This window comes from Nothoprocta perdicaria, unplaced genomic scaffold (genome assembly GCF_003342845.1).
Source record: "Nothoprocta perdicaria isolate Ctin4 unplaced genomic scaffold, notPer1 scaffold_49, whole genome shotgun sequence".
Lineage (NCBI taxonomy): Eukaryota > Metazoa > Chordata > Aves > Tinamiformes > Tinamidae > Nothoprocta > Nothoprocta perdicaria.
The window spans coordinates 611,248-627,613 of record NW_020455743.1 but is presented as its reverse complement, the minus strand read 5'-3'; the positions used below and the strand labels follow the sequence as shown (position 1 = coordinate 627,613).

Genomic DNA, 16,366 nt, shown 5'->3' with positions numbered 1-16,366 from the left:
CTCTCTTAACTTTTCTTTATGAAAAAACGTGCCTTGCTAGACTTAATCTAAAAGGAGTTCTAGGTTTTTCACATAAGATAACAAATGCTCTACATATATGATCACTCTGCATGTTGGTACTTTTCCAACTGGGTAGTTGTTGCTACAAACACCAACCAATTAATCCATTACCAAAACCAATTAATTCATCACTTTTAATTAACTCAGAAAATGAAAGACAACAGAATAATGATCCCAGTTCCTTCAATATTGAATAGAATGTGCAGCCATTAACAGAAGATTTTCAGGTTCTTACTGTGTGTCTGTTTAAGGTTTGTAAGGGATCTGGAGAGTAAGGAATACTGTGGGAATACATTGATAGATGACATTATATTGCACAGCAGTCGAACAGTAATAAGACTTTACAAAGTCTTATTAAAAAGTTGGAATGGAGGAAATTCTTACAAGGCAAATGTATTCATGTATTCAGTTAAGGAAGTGTTGGCAGAGTAAATGGAGATAAAGAGAAAGCAACTGAAGTGATGTAGGCTAGTTAAAGAGTCAGATATGGGTGGTGTTTGCAAGGCATAAAAAGGGCAGATGATCAAAGGAGCATTTTTTAGCTCCTGTCACAGCTGCTCCTATTTCACCTTGCAGTTCCACTACCTGTAATGACTTGTCCCTCTGGAAACAGTCAACTTGCTCAAGAACTAAAATATGCAAATACATGCCTTGATCCTTTGTTTCTGTGGTCACAAAAAGCAATACACCAATACTGGGAATGAATTCAGTACACCTGTAGAGAACTTGTTATAGCTCACGTTACTATGAAAAAGAAATAAAAAATAAAAAATAAAAAAAAAGAAGAAGTCAAAATATAAAGCAGAGGTATTGGACATTTTCAATAAGTTATAGAAGAGAGGTCAAGTCTACTGCTTAAAAGATAAAACAAGTAAATATAACCATGAAGGAAAATTAAATCATAGGAGGGAAAATAACCACTCAAATGGTTTATGGCAAAAAAAAAAAANTTTTTTTTTTTTTTTTTTTGATTCTAGAAGATCAGGGAATAAATGAGACCTTCAAATAACTTTCAGTTCACACCATTGTGTCTGTAAGGCCCAGACCTTACACTTTAGTCAGAATCTCTTGGTAATTAAAACTCCTATGCAAACTTACAATTCAAAGCTGATGCACACCAGTTGTTGCAAAATTTGATTAAATCTACTAAGATTAACAGACATATAACAGAAAGAAATACAGCTTACTAGAGGTAAAATTTCCACTTTTAAGCAGAAGCTTAAAATAATAATATTATTATTATTTATAAAGCAGAAGCTTTAATAATAATATTATTAAAATATAAGATATGTCTGTGGCAATGCACATCTCCACTTTTGTCTATGTTTCATTCTCTTCAGATAGGACACTTAATGCTGCATTATGCCAGATTGGTCCTGAGGTAGTAACTTTCATTTTCTTAAGAATCTTCTCTACTATCAAGGAAAACAGTGTATAGTGACCTTCTACACATGGAGTTCAAAATCTCCATCTCCTTGCCTGCAAAACTGTCAGAACTACTTGCACCAGAACTTCAACCTGGCTGAAGGTACCAGCAGCACAGATGTGACAGCTCCTCATTAATAAGGAGACTCAGAGACGACTCATGTATGTCCGTTCCCAAACAGGAGAAACAACGCCTTTTGGAAGACAACTGCATCAATTGCAAAAAGTTTTCAAGATCTTTTTTAAAGTCAAGAAAGAATCTTTGTCTTTATTTTACTGCATTTAGCATTATATGCAACATTATTATATCTCAAGATAGTTGACAATATTTATGCAAATTTTCTTAGCTATACAGCTCAACCTAGAAGTTCCCAAGCTCTTCTATAAAGGTTACGGGATAATGAATATTTTGGATTCTTTTTGATGTCAGAGTTCCTAAATATTTCTATTCATATACCTCTTATTTCCTTGAAAACAAGTGGAATGATAGTTTCACTTCTCTAGACATTTTCATTCTTTGAAAATACTTTCCTATGTTTAAGGAACTTCTTAGCTTCCTTGCAGACATCAGACTGTAAGATTTGGATCTCACCTCTAAGAAAAGGTTATTATTTGGTTTCATATAAACCCACTCAGATTTGATAAACTTAACATGTTGCAATGTTTCACATTCATGAATGGAAAAAGCACATAATCATGTAACTAAAGCTTACATTACAATGTAGATATTAAAAAAAAAAAGATTTTTCAATTAATGTTTTACTTATGTTTCTGTTTGCCTCTATATACATATCTATGGTTTTTTTCATTCTAAACAACCCTCTATTCCTATACTAGCACTTCATGATTGGATCTAGAGATGCTTTTCTGATATTGACCGTTGAAAATAGCCTGTCTGTCCTTAACAAGGTTAAAATACTGTTCTGTGGTGCTATCAGTGAAACAGAATAGGAAGGGGAAGGCCTGCAAATGTATTACAGAAGAAAGTCAAAGTCTTATTAGTAAAGGAGCAAAGACTATGACCTAGAAAGATGGATGGCTGTTTGACAAACAGTCCACTAGGAAAAGAGAACAGAGTGCGGAGACTAATCTAAATTCTGCTCTTTAGAAGCATGGAGTCTATATTTTTTCCTTTCTTGTCTCCAGCTTTGCAGAGGTAGTTAAATAGTAGGCCTCATAAAAACAATTATTTCCAACCAGTAGTTCTAGTTTGAAATCTCTGTGATAACTGTGATCTTTGGTCTCTTCTTCCACCTCGTTCACTTATGCTTGTGGGATTGGTGGTATTTCCTGTATAAAATTATAGTGGCCTGTGTCGCAACTGGCAAACTATATTTTCAGATTTTCTAATAACAGTATTGAAGAAGTCCCAGCTTTCCTGATAGTAGTCAGAATGCTGAAGGAGAATTTTGGAAACTGTAGTTATAAAAATCAGTATCATTCTAAAAGACTTCACTTTAATTTGTCTGGTGGCAAACAGAAAACAGTCCACACCAGGCTAGATGTTATCCATTGCCCATAAGAAAGATAGAGAGTGAAAGACTCCAGAAATATAAGGAAGATCTCAATTAGAAGTTTTATGCTCTAAGTAGATGGACTGGAACTGAGGCAAGAGTTATTTGATAAATGGCATGCATTTTCTATCTCCAGACACTCTTGGATGAAAATGACTCCATTCTTGTTGCTAATATTGGCAGATGTATAACCAAATTCTGTGGCAGCTCCTTTATGCAAATGATAGGAAATATAATTTAAATCTGTAGAAATGTCAGTGCCTGTATTTAGCATGTAGTCTAAAAAAGATTATGAACAACTATTTTAACATTTAATGTGCACTGGCAATAATCTGTTCCCTTCAAATATTTTGCTTTTCACGCTGCATATGTTCCTAAACTATGAACACCGGAAGAAGATTCAATATAAAAATAGTACTGTATGATACATATTAATAGTGGCCTAACTTAATTTTAGCTCTTTTTAAAATGGATTGAATAGTGATATAAAACAATAATATAACAGTAACACTTTCTTACAGTCAAGCTCAAATATAAAATAGTATGAAGTCTAGACTGTCCACTGACTGCTTATATAGAACCTATTTCTGAAATGACGAGTTATAGAAAAGGCAAAGTGAAATTTTTTGATTGAATACTAATGAAGGGGAAAGATGGCAGCCTACATTTATACTCTGACAGAATAAATTTGTGCATGCTGTAAATTTCATTTTCTGTTTTTGAGATGTTTGAAGTTAGTGCCTTCTTGTCCTGCAAGGGTGCAAGACATGATTGAGCATTTTTAACTCTCAGTAGCTTTTTAAAGAAATTATCAAAATGACAGGATTTTAATCCACAGTGTACTAGTCATCAATGCACTGCTATACAAGCAATAACTATCCTCAGATGATGAGATAATTCTAGAGGTTGCTGCAGAACACTTGATGACATGATCACCATTAAAGGATATTAATACCCTCCCATTTAACTAAAAAAACTACTAAATAAGGTCCCTAGCTGGATATGAGAAAATTCTAAGACTATTGTTGGGGAATGCTTAGAAGTTAATGGATATTTGGACGGGATGTACCTGAACAACCCAGCATTTCAAATAAAGCAGACCTAGATGAAGGACACTCAAGGGCAAGGAATGGGGGAGAAAACACTAAGTAACCAACTCCCAGATGCACCAATCAGAAAGAAACCACAAGTCACCAGGCAGGAACGGCAAGTCGCCCTGTGAACAGCCAGCACCAGCCTATCCGCACATGCGTAAGGTCAAGTGACATCTGGCAATGCACCAATCGGAGAACGCTAGCAGGCACAGGACTAGCTCTGGAGGGTATAAAAGATGTGGGACTTTGCAATGAAGTGGCTCATGCTGGTTATATTGGTTGTCGTGTGAAGTCTGTAGAGCCCTCGTTGTCAGACTATGGTTAGTGGAATGAAGATACATACTGGGAAGAAAAGAGATGATAGTAGGTCAAAATACCCATTACTTAGGAAAAGGACAGACCAGTTACTATCATCCTTTTTCTTCCTAGAACAAGAAATATTGCCAGAGATACGATGAATGGGATGCTCCTAGACCCTGGCAAAACAGGGTAAGTTGCATGAAAGAACAATGTCTCTGCAGAGATATTGTCTGCAGAGCGGCTAAAATGCATCAGAGAAGGAACTTCATATGTCATGTGTAAGAATCATGCACTTCTAGTTCTTGGAAGTTCTTAAATATTCTTATTTTCTTTCTCTGTAGGATTTTCGAACCCATCTTTAGCTTATCGTTTAGCTTCTCAACCTTCAAATGGCCCAAACTGACAAAGTGTCACCATCTAATATTTCAGAAAAAAAAAAAAAAAAGGGTGTGGTTTGAAGTGGCTTATTTGAGAGATCTATGTATTAAATGTTATTTTTCAATTCTATATTATTTGGAAAAGAAGTATATATCAAAAATTGTTAAGCATTTTCTAATCCCTGCAAATATTTCAGATATGACCTGTTATGTTCTTGTCCAGAAATCACAGAGGTGAAGTCACTTGGTGGGGAACACATCTTCGCATTCTAGCAGAAGGGTCAACAGATCAAACTAGGTAGGCAAAGCACAAACAGAGCATGCCAAGCATGAGTGGGCAAGGTAGGGAATGTATTTTATGCAAAGCTGAGCGGACTTTATGTGTCCTCTGTTTCTTTCCAGTGAAACTAAGATGCACGGAAATGTGGCTCAGTTTTCCCAGCTTCCATGAATGCATTGCTGAAAGAGATGAATGAAATGCATTCTATTTATCTAGAACAAGATAAACCTTTCCTTTTGAAGAACTTGTTCTTTTTGATAATCTTAAGAATACAAATCTTGGTTGGAATGAATGGTATATCATTTCTGATGGAAAAAAAAGACTGAAAGACGAAAGTATGGTTCAAAGAGCTGTGATAGAAATACGCAACTTTTTACAGTTGATTCCTATATCTGAATCTAGCTCTGACATCTAGCACCTGATCATAGGTGAAGTTGAGGATGGAAAGGAAAATAAGTGGTTTTAATTGCCTCAAGGGAGGCAATTGCCCCTCAGACAACTTGTGTGAAACCTCAAGCAATTATTTCTCTTTTTGCTGTCATGGATAAACCTGTTTTATGAATAGACAGGGGAGACCAAGCTGCCTGCAAAGTTCCTTAAGGATTATATTAATTTGCTTCTGAAACTGTTAGGAGGGAAAAAATAGTTCAGGAGAAAACAAATACTCAAATAACTAGAGTATTTCTTTTTATATTTACTTTAATCTTCCTTGCAGAATTGTTTTACATATGACCAGAACAAGACTAATCATGGTGAGATGTACTTCTGGAAAGTTATTCCAAAGGTAGTATGAGTCTTAGGAAAGAATTTACTTATCACTGAAAATATTTTTTTTTTTCATTTGAAAGGATCAAGATAAGTTAACAATTCCACTGTTTATGAGAAATCTTCTCTAAACCCAGGTTCCTAACTTATTTTCTGCCAATGCAATACAACTTTCATAGAGTTTAGACTGAAAGCAACAGGTCTTCCGGGTTTTTCTTCCAAAATCTCCACTGTGCTGCTAAGCAGTGTTTTGAACTCCAACCGAAGCCTTAGAGACAGCTTTTGAACTCTAAAACTACCTTGTTTCTTGACATTTTTCTTTCTTGGTACTGGTTTGTGCCAGTTTTTATTACTCGCAACTTGTTTTCTAGACAACCTACGGTTGGACAAAAATTTGGCATGAAATATAGTTCGGGAAAAAATAACGTATGTTGCAAAGAGGAAGGATTTAACTGACATAAAAGGTTTGCAATTGCATTTACTTTGTAAGTCTTTATTTCATGCTGTAGATACTTGGAAAGATGTATGAAATACAGCATAATAAAATCACAAACTCAGATTTATCAACTGCCTTTAACTGCACCTTCTTCCAAAAAGTTTCACATACAGCTACTTGTTACAAAATGGTACTTCCAGGTTCCAAGTCAACATTAACAGATTTTTCTCCCTCAGCAAGTTTGCTGATGATACCAAACTGGGAGGAAGAGCTGATAGCCCTGAGGGCTGTGCTGCCATCCAGAGGGACCTGGACAGACTGGATGCCTGGGCGGTGAGAAATCTCATGAAGTTCAACAAGGGCAAGTGCAGGGTCCTGCACTTGGGGAGGAATAACCTCGGACACCAGTACAGATTCGGGGTGGACCTGCTGGAGAGCAGCCCTGCAGAGAAGGACCTCAGCGTCATGGTGGATGACAAGATGACCATGAGGCAGCAGTGTGTCCTGGTGGCCAAGAAGGCCAATGGGATCCTGGGGTGTATTAAGAAGAGTGTCTCCAGCAGGTCGAGGGAAGTGATCATCCCCCTATACACAGCCCTGGTGAGGCCACATCTGGAGACTCTGTCCCGTTCTGGGCTCCCGAGTACAAGAGGGATGTGGAGCTGCTGGAGAGAGTCCAGCGCAGGGCTACCAGGATGATCAGGGGCCTGGAACATGTGCACTATGAGCAAAGGCTGAGAGAGCTGGGCCTGTTCAGCCTGGAGAATAGAAGGCTGATCACTGATCAGTGTGTACAAATACCTCAAGGGAAGCAGTGAGGAGGAGGGGGCGGCCTCTTTTCAGTGGTGGACGGCGATAGGGCTAGAGGAAATGGCCACAAGCTGAGGCACCAAAAGTTCCACAGGAACTTAAGAATCTTAACACTTCTTGACAGTGAGGGTGACAGAGCCCTGGCACAGGCTGCCCAGGGAGGTTGTGGAGTCTCCTTCTTTGGAGATCTTTAAAACCCGCTTGGATGCAGCCCTGTGCAATGTGCTCTAGGTGACCCTGCGTGAGCAGGGGGATTGGACTAGATGACCTCTGAGGTCCCTTCCAACCTTAAACATTCTATGATTCTATGATTCCATGATTCTATCCAACCTAGCAGTGAAATAATGATCAATGCTGTATAACTATCTTAAAAGCGTTAGATCTAAGTTCTCTTACAGCAGAGGAGTGAATTTTTAAATCTAGAGTGTCTGGGAGAAAAAGACAAGCCAGTCACTGGAAAGCAAATGAATAACTTGTCTTTTGATTACACTAATGAAATAATGAGAAATTTATGCAATGAGAAACATAGCTTGCATTAAAAAATGTGATGTGCTTTTTTTTATTTTGTAATTTCTTTTTAATTTGATATTCTGTCTTCTTCCTCTGACTTAAGCTTACAAGGATGATTTTTGTTTTGTTATGTTTTAACTACTTCTTGGTGGGATGGCTGCATGATTTCTGCTCTGGTGGACTACAGTTGCTCACTATATGACTATCAACTGCAGTTGATAGTTGAAAAGAGATGTGACATGGTTAAGAAGCAAGTCCCAGAATTATGTGAAGGCCTGGGCCTTATGTTGAAGAAATATAACAGTTAAACATTTGAAAATGATCTTTTATTCCTGAAAATTTCTCAAAAAGAAAACAATTTTAGGGGAAAGACTGGTTTTGAGTGTCTGTTATTACTCTTTTCAAAAATAACATGGAAATAAATTGTTTTAAATCTCCTTAAACATTTTAATAGAGAAAAAAAAAAAAAAAAGGTTTTTAACATCAAAAGGGGTTGAGTTGCAATCTAGCAAATAAAAACAAATGTATAAGAAAAATCTTGAGCTCAGATTAATATCTTATATGTGAGTACATCTTAATCAAATTGCATTTTAAATTTTACATTTTACAAAGCATATGCTTAAAATTTTCTGATATTTTGTATCTCTCTTATATTCAAGATTTTGAAACCAAACTGAACAGTGTGTATTTTCATTGTGCTTTTCCATTGTAAAAACAGGTATAGGCTTTCGGGAGGGCATTTCCGTTACAAAAGCTTGTGGTTCTGGAGGTCATGGGGAGTGAAGCAGTCAGTCCCAGCACTCTTCTTTCTCTTCGCTTTCCAGTAGGAAGATGTGCAGAGCTGAATAGAGCAGCTACAGAAGCCACCCATCGAGGCACTGCTTAGCTGTTTTAGGAGCATGGCGCCAATGAATAGGCTCAGCTGACTTATCTGAACATGGCTTTGGGCAGTCACTGTCCTCAGTAAGCAGTAAGATGGCAGAAAACAGATTCTGTAAACTCAGACCTAACCCTTTCTTTTTAGTTTTCAATCACTTTGATTAAAACCAGCACTTGAGCGTTCCCAGCCTGCGGCTGTGGGAATGCATGTGGCATCACAAAGTGGCTGGCACAAGACTGTTAGCTGCCTTGCAATGCCAATGACAACATGAGAGGAGGGAGTCTGTCGCCGGCAGGTAGCTTGGAGCACCTTCTGACTCCTCTTGAGTGCTTCTCTGTTCCTTGGAGCACTAGTGCCTGCAGTGATTGAGTATTGCCAAGCCAGGACCAGTGATTGAATTACCCTGGTACCCACCCTAATTAGTAAAGATTGATCAGTGTTAAATGTGGAAGTTACATTATTATTAATATAAATTATTTGGTTCCCTAGCATTTGATCAAATTATACAGAGAACCAGATTCACCAGTAATTAAATTAGGCAAAAATCAAAACGTACTTCACACTTGATAATGAGCTTCTTTTAATTCAGGAGAAAAATAAGCTGTAATTGCACTGCTTCTTTGTTTCCATTAGGTCTTATTAGAATTAAAAGATCAGATTGTGATTAGATTTCAAGAATGATACAAAGATATCGGGGACGATAAAACATAAGCATAAACTTATATATGTACTTTGAACAAAATCCTTAAGTCTCAAATTTCTCCCTGGTCATTGAAGTACCTAAAAATACATTTAACCATTGAAGGAATAAACAAGAGCTGTTTTCTTAACTGCTGTTGCAGAGAAGCTTACAGAAATAGGAATTAAAAGACTGCTGAATCTCACCCTTTGCCATGTTAGCCCCACTGTTGAGAGAACACGATTACCAACTTTTAGCTCTGAAGAGAACTCTCTGTTTCTAATCTGGACAGTGCAGTTTACCCAGTTTTCATTTAAAGCAACCTGTAGTGCCAAATGTGTTTGTTATTAGATTATTGTGATTATGCCACTTTGTCCTGTTTTAACGCAGTTACACAACCATGCTGATATACTATTTCTGGCTGTGCATCCCATATTACCCCTGAATGTGTCTCAGCCTTCCTTGCTGTAAGAGCTTACCTGGAATCCTAGGAAATGTTGCATTTGACCTTTTCAAAGGTGTAAGGCTACAGCTTTGTTTGTGTCGTAGATATCACAGACCTAAGAAATCATGCCCAACTCTGCCTCAATAGAGCTAGAAATAAATAACTGGCAAACTTTATCAATAGTGATTTCACAGCTAGCAATCAGACTCTTTAGACATAAAACGAGGTTTTTTTTATCCTCAACCAGAGCATGCTTTCAGTTACATTAAGGAGAACTACAGTGAAACCTCCCAGAACACGAGATCAACTTTGTTAGGTATGCTGAAGTGCTTCCTTCCATTCCTGTCAGTTTTCCTGCTGTAAGAAATTGTTCGTGTTTTATTTGCATGAATTCTGTATTTTTGGTTTATATTCATATAAGTTTTATACCTCATGCTTATCAGTACTTGGCCTCCTCCCTTCAACCTTCCTTTTACTCAGAGCTTTCTCTAAATCCAAGAATTTTGTGTTAGATGGCTTCCACTTTTTTTCTGTGCTTCCTGTGTAGAAGGTGACAGGGCATGATTTGAAAGCCTTTCTCATTAAACTGGAGGTCAAATACATTTTTGTGTGTTTGTGTGTGCAATTCTGTGTTTATGGGTGTGTGTGTTGTGTCAACAGAGGAAATAAAAGCCTATGTTTATCTTCATAGGAGCTGCAGCTAATCAGATATGTAAAATGTTGGTGAAAGCTTCAGATCAGAAATGTGTCACCTGTAGATCTGGCCAAATACATAATATTAAAATATAATAAAAAGCATATCCCATCTTGCTGATTAAGAATTCAATAGTGAAGATCGTATTCTTTCTTTTTTTCTGTATTTGTTCGCACACTAAACCTTGTCAAAAATACAAAAAGTAATTCTCCCACAGAAAGTCATTCCAGCTGGTATTCAAGGATATTAATCTCCATGTTTGGGCTTGGTTAGCTAATGCATTATATAGTTCTTATTCACTGTATAAAATACAGTATGACACCATAGAGCAACAAAGTCCTCCAACAACTTTTATAATATCTATTAAGCCTCTTCTGGAACGCTGATGGACTAAAGCACATCATAGCCATATCAGATACTTTACTGCAAATTTTGCTTCACAGAAGGAAAAAGAACCTAGCATCTGGGTTCCTTTTATATACTATCAAGTATTTTTCAAGTATCTAGTACTGAATGTGTCTGTACTTGCTTAGTTGTTACTAGTTCATTTGCATCTTACACAATATCCACCCATATGCAAACCACAGAAATACAGATATACTTAAGAATAATACAAAGATTAAATAAAAATCAGATACTAATGAATATGCATTGTGATGGAATTATTCTAAAGTTCAACTCAGCAAATCAGGTTCCCTGGAAGCGATAGTATTTCTATTTTTAAAATTATCAGATCACCCTTCAGTCAAATGGTACAGAACATTGTAAGTCACACTGAGTGCATTCTACTAACTAAGTAAATGGGGCAATCAATAGGGCTGATTTAGATTAAGTAAAAGACAACCAAAACAGGATTGAAAAAAAAATGAATGAGGTTAATGATGGCTCTGGGCTGCAAGATACATCTGCAAGATACAGTTCCCCATGTTCAAGCTATCAAACAGGTAACAACCAAAAATAATGAAATTCTAAAGAAAAAAAATCTTTTACAGCATTGTAAAATAGTAATTTTTAAACATTTAAACATATAACACTGCTTTTATATTTAGACATAGCATAGCTATCAGCAAAGTTTAGGAAATAATCATTTATGTCATGCTTAAATTAAAAAAATGTTCGTATACAATGGACACAATGCTATAATTTTTAATCATCAAAGATTTTTTCATACATCAAAATTAATGTTAAAAAAAAAGGTAAGCATGATATAGAATAAGATGCTGTATTTGTTAAAACAAGAAACAGATTAAAAAAAAGGGGCAGGGAGGAAGGCGAGTTACAGTCCAATTACCATGATGATCTAATCACCACAGGACAACCTCTGCAGTACATCTGCAGACATTTTGGTCAGGAGTGAGTGAGAATATAGAGAAAAATCTTTGTCTTGCCCAGATCCCAAGGGCTGCTACAGACTGAATCATCTTGTAAGAGCAACCACAAAACTGCTTCAAATCATTTTGCTTTGTAATTTTCTCACAGAGGCTGTTACATTGCCCTACCTACCAAAACAAGTAGACAACTTGATCATCTCTAATGAATCCTTTCCTATTTAGGAAAATTCTGCCTCCATATGCCATTGAGGTTTGATATAATTTTGTCCTTTTTAACATAATTTCTCTTTTAAACCTTCATTTTATTTTTTCTTGTGAAAATGGAAATGGGGCAAGGAAGCAAGATAATCTTTTGGTGTCGTATTGATATTTATTAAGCATTTAAATGCTTAACCATAGACATAGCCCCTAGGCTAAAACAGAGATGAATTTTGATTACCTAGTCACAGAGTGAGTTTCTTAATAAAGCATACGGAGGAACTTTTACACATGGGTGTGATTAAGTTTACAAACAGCTAGGATCCATTACCTAAACAGATTATCTTGATACCTAAACACAGATTATCTAGAAGTGTTTCACATGGACCATAAAATTCCACTTGAATTTCAGCTGTCTGGCCTCTGGTGCATGTGTCTTCCAACGTGTCTACCAAGCAGGCTTGAGTATGACAGCATGTCTCAGATAACATTGTTCTGCTGAACTGAATAAACACTTGTTTTATACACTTAGCTCTTACATATGGACACTGTATGCAGACAGCTAAAATTTGGCAGCTCAAACTCAATTCCGCTGAAAGAACGGTAGGCAAGATGGACTGCTCAAAGGCTAGTCCTCACACTTTGTGTTTCCCTCTCAGCTCAAAGGGCCCATTCTGACAAGCTCTGAGCTAGACAGATAAAGTATAGATGATTTCACTGAAAATCAGATATAAAGAATAGAAATAAAAAGTGCAATCTCACTTCATTGCACTCCCCAGTTTATGCAGAACAGCATTCATGCAGGTTGTGTATATTAAACCTGTTGGGTAAGATTCATCTGCAATTTCAAGGGTATGGATCAAAACCCAGTTTTAATACAATAGCCTTAGAACTTATCCAAAAGAGTTATATGTACCTTTATACCTCTTCTCTCTGGCATATGATATTTTGCATTCTTCGTAAAAAAAAAAAAAAAAAAAAAAAAAAAGCCCACCCAAAAGGGATAAATGAGCACTGCCATCTCAGAGCAGACGTAAAGGCTTCAATGTGCCCTACACAGTCTGTTCACCACACTGTGAATTAACATAATGCACAGAGAAGCTTTCAGATGATAGCAGAGAGATGAAGGACTGAGGAAAAGCAGCACTAAATCTTAAATTACTTAAATATGTTATTTCAAAATTTGAGTTCAAACTATGGATTCCAGAAACACAGGGATATTTCTACAGCTGCCAATTCTACACCAAAGAAAAACAAAGAGCAAAAATAATTGGGATATACCTCTGTATTTGACATTTTCTATATGTTGGACATTTAGCACAGCAACCTTTTTGACTTCTTTTCTTTAGTAACACTCTCTAGACAGAAGGAAGTCTAACTAGTCTAACTAGTTCACAGATGTAGATTCCAGTCTCTTGAGCCCTTTGGAAACAGCCAGACTCAACATTTCCAGCAGTCGCCTTCTGAAGCAAGGAAGGGTATCTGAATATGCACAGCAAGTGCAGATGCATTGTGCCAAAAGTGCCAACCTTCTCTGAGCAACCACGGGCTCAAACACCTCTACTTCCTTCCCACAGAAACCAGGGCAAATAGAAAAGGGAAAAACAAGTCTGTTCTGCTTAGGGGCATTATTCAGATAGCTTCATTTTAATACATAAAAACTAACAACAGCTTCTGTGCTGAAACATAATATTAGAGTATCAGCTTTTAAGAAAATCATTGCACAAATATGGTTTTATTAAAAGAATGAGTCACTAAAATTTAAATACTAAGAATTACTAGGTGAAATGTCAGAATTTCAGTTTGGCTGAACATTTTTCTTATTCAGTTTATATAATAAAAATTTAAAGCAAATTGTCCACATAGCTTTATTTACTGCCAAAATTAAAAGCCAGAAGTTGATTTGTATGCTATCTACTACTGTCAAGAAATTAATGCATTGACAAATTTCTCCTTTATATCTATCTGATACTTTAGCCCCAAATGTGAGATCATAGCTTTCTTAGGAAATGCAAGGGTGACCTGATGCACAATGAGCAACATAAAAAAAAAAAAAAAAAAAAAAAAAAAAAAAAAAAAAAAAAAAAAAAAAAAAAAAGAAAGAGAGAGAGAGAAACTAGCAGTACTATCAATATAAAAACAGACTTTAATAATGCCATTTCTATAAATCTTTCTAGACAAAGACAAGCTCACTAATTAGAAATTTGACCTTTCTCATTGTTCACACTATTGTGTTAAACTTCCCACATTACATTTACTGTTATTTTTACTGATTAGGTCATCCAATTGTAAAGCACATTATCATTCTGTCCAGGAATGAAAATGCTATTTCTCTCATCTGCCTTTTTTTTTGCTTTTTTTCCTTTTTTTTTTTTTAATTTGCATGGGAAAGAAACTCTTATTATGAGAAATGTCCCTTATTTTTGTCAAAAATATATAATCACAGAGAATTAATTTCTTGTTTTCATCATTTTGTGGTTGTAGATGTTTACATTAGAGAACAGTAATGAACTTGTGATTGATAGAAATTATTAACAAAGAACAAATTTTCCTATCATTTCCCTTCAAACTTCCCATGTTATAAGTAGTATTGCTTCCTCAAAAATTATATAATCAGTTGAAAAAGTGCTCTGTACAAATTATTAATAGTATTATTCAGAAAGTAGAAACAGCAATAACAATTTTGCACAAGTCATAAGTCATTACATAAGTATCAAGGGCTATTTACAGCTAGGATATACAAGTTTAGTACTGCTCTTCCAACTGTGCTGAAAACATGACTTACTGACTGCATAATGAAAGAATACTTCCATCAGTAAAATATAGAAAGAAAATACATACTTCAAAAGAATTAGGAATTTAAAATATAGAGGAGTTTATATGTATTCTTGAAATATATATTGTCCTTATATCACCATCTATTTTATCTCTTCTGATTTTCCCCAGCTCATTTTCTCCAACAGAAGACTTAGCTGCAGCACAGAAAACAGATTATCTTTTATTTATTTAATGAACATATATTGCTCAAGTTTAATTTTATTTATGTATTTATGTTATTTATTGTGTACAGTGCAAGTTTTCTGCATGGGCCATTATTCATTTTGACTCGGTTAACCAATATGCCTAGTAAAGGCAGCTTAATGAGATTGATCAAAACAATCAAGTGATTGTTCAGGGATCAATGTTTATGAGACACAGTTTGACCTGAAAAGTTCTTTATTCCTAAAGACCATAGTATGTCTGGGAACTTGGAATTCTTTTTAGTCTGGATCGCTTCTTTGATTTTAATATTTAATTTGTATATTCTCTGAAATGAAAAGGCATATAAATAAAGTTGTATTTTGTTGATTTAGTGTATTGATTTGAGATTCCCTCTGCACTCAGCTACACATTTAGACACCCATCAAGATGAACCAGAATTAACTTTTCAAATGGATTAGTTAAACTATATTAAACTCCTGTCTGGACATTGTCATTCAGAGTTATAAAGACTTTCATTAGGTTCAATTTAATTTATTCAGAATGTGAATCTGCTAATCTACTTTAATTGTGGTGCTTTAAATTCACAACTTTGGGTTGTGAATTAACTAGTTTGGGTTAACTTTTGTGATTGTCCTCATGTAGACTAGTCCTAATGAAATTTCAAACAAAAGCAGGATTACGTTATAATACAACATGTTCTCAGTGTTACATCCAGAGTCAAGAAAAATTTCATGAGTTCATAGACAGATTTCATGGCTATGCATGGTTAGAAAGGCCAAGATAACAATTTAAATTCAGAAGGAACAGTCTTGCTCTCGAGTGCACTCTGAACAAGTTCATATATACTGTATTGAGGTAAATGCTTCTAGGAGAAGATTGGTGTGATGGACATTTAATATATTTGGGTCACTAAGTGTTCCTATAACTCTATTCACAGGATTAAAACTGTTATTCCCCAGATTTTCAAATTAATTACCTTCTGTATTCCACTTTCCCTTGCAACTGGATGCTGTCTTCTCTGCTCACCAGCAAGGGAAAGGAAATATTACTTTGTACCCCTAAATAGCTGCCACTTTACATTTCACTGGTGGACAGAGCAAGCTTTATGGATAGTGAAAAGATTGTTAAGCACCCTAGAAATTCTTCTAGATAAAAGATTAAACAAAATTTTATAAGTATTTACAAACAAATATATATATATTTATGGTATATGTAGTATTTCATAAACTGAAGAACATTATATATTGATACTGCAGTAACTTAAATTCAATAGGCATTCTGTAAATTACAGGATATCACTATTCTAGACATTAAAAGAATCTTAAATAGACATTAAGGAAGATGGTACTGAAGCTGGATTAATTAATACAAAATTTAATTTGTGTAAAATATATAAATAAGTAATAATGCTTAGCTTTGTTAAATACAAACTTTAAGAATCTTCAAAAATCTAGGCAATATTTTAAAATTCTTTCAACCTGAGAAGAACTGATTCTTCTCTAACTACTGACAATGAACATTTTTCTTTCATGTTTCTTTCATGTCTGTCATCATAACATCAGATTTTGATGTCTTACTAGGCTAAA

General features: G+C 35.5%; 1 protein-coding gene across 1 annotated transcript in view; it reads right to left on the bottom strand.

Moving 5' to 3' along the window:
* IL1RAPL1 (interleukin 1 receptor accessory protein like 1) overlaps positions 1–16,366 on the bottom strand; it is a 701,170-nt gene that overhangs the window by 451,493 nt on the left and 233,311 nt on the right. The gene's annotated exons all lie outside the window — the stretch shown is intronic.